Genomic DNA, 1245 nt, shown 5'->3' with positions numbered 1-1245 from the left:
ACTGAGCAGTAAACATATGAGCCTGCTTCTGCTGCTGCTAAGTCGCTTCAGTGGTGTCCGACTCTGTGTGACCCCATAGACTGCAGCCCACCAAGATGCCAAAGAGGGCCCACTTCATTAAGCTTTGAGATTTGGAAAGCGAAAGTGAAAATGAAGTCGCTCAGTCGTGTCCGACTCTTTGCGACCCCGTGGACTGTAGCCCACCAGGCTCCTCTGTCCATGGGATTCTCCAGGCTAAGAATACTGGAGTGGGTTACCATTTCCTTCTCCAGGGGATCTTCCCGACCCAGGGATTGAACCTGGGTCTCCTGCATTGGAGGCAGACGCTTTAACCTCTGAGCCACCAGGGAAGCACTTCTCTCAAATTGTTAGGGGAAGCACACTGATTCAAACTGCCCACCCTGGCCAGGCACCATAGTAACCATTTGCATGAGTTGTTTTATGACAGGAGGTCCTGGTAAGGAACACAGAACTAATAAGCCACCACCAACCAGAAGAGTTCAGGGAAGTCCAGAAAGTGACGCCACATGTCCAACTATCTCTCAGAATCCTTCTCTCTGGCATCCATTTGGCTGAACAAAGCGTGCACCACCAGGAAGGACTCTGACTCAGAATGATTGGCTAAAGACAACTGGGAAACTAATCCCATCACCATGAAACCCTGAGGCTGCAAGCCACATGGCAACAGTCCTCCTGGGTTCCCTTACCCTACTGCTCTCTGCCCGGGTGCCCCTTCCCAATAAAATCTCTTGCTATGTCAGCACATGTGTCTCCTTGGACAATTCATTTCCGAGTGCTAGACAAGAGCCCAGTTTCGGGCCCTGGAAGGGGTCCCCCTTCCTGCAACAAAATGACCTGAAATAACTGAGAGACATTTAATAAAACAAATGATTATGGACTTCCCTGATGGTCCAGTGGTTAAGACTCTGCACTTCCAATGCAAGGGGCGTGGGTTTGATCCTTGATTGGGGAACTAAGATCCTACCAGCCATGTGGCACAGCCAGAAAATAAAACCAAAAATCTTACAGCTGACAAGTACTCATCCCAAGTGACAAGATGTTGAAAGACAGTCAAAGACTAAAGGTCTGTCACAGACTGGAAGGGACCAAAAAGACACAATAGCGATTATATCTGGGGCCTAGATGGGATCTTAGAACAGAACAGGGACACCAGTGCAAGAAGCCTGGTGAAATTTCAATAAGTTCAGTCTGTAGTTTAGTTAATAGCATTGTACTGATGTGATT

General features: G+C 48.4%; 1 non-coding gene across 1 annotated transcript; it reads right to left on the bottom strand.

Annotated features, from left to right (window-relative positions):
- Positions 1-278: 278 nt before the first annotated feature.
- On the bottom strand, positions 279-350 carry TRNAW-CCA (transfer RNA tryptophan (anticodon CCA)). The gene has a single exon. It is a non-coding gene; the product is annotated as a tRNA-Trp (tRNA).
- Positions 351-1245: the final 895 nt, after the last annotated feature.

Source organism: Bubalus kerabau, chromosome X (genome assembly GCF_029407905.1).
Source record: "Bubalus kerabau isolate K-KA32 ecotype Philippines breed swamp buffalo chromosome X, PCC_UOA_SB_1v2, whole genome shotgun sequence".
NCBI classification, from domain to species: Eukaryota; Metazoa; Chordata; class Mammalia; order Artiodactyla; family Bovidae; genus Bubalus; species Bubalus kerabau.
Note: the sequence above shows the minus strand (reverse complement) of the source record. Positions and strands in the feature narration are given on the sequence as shown.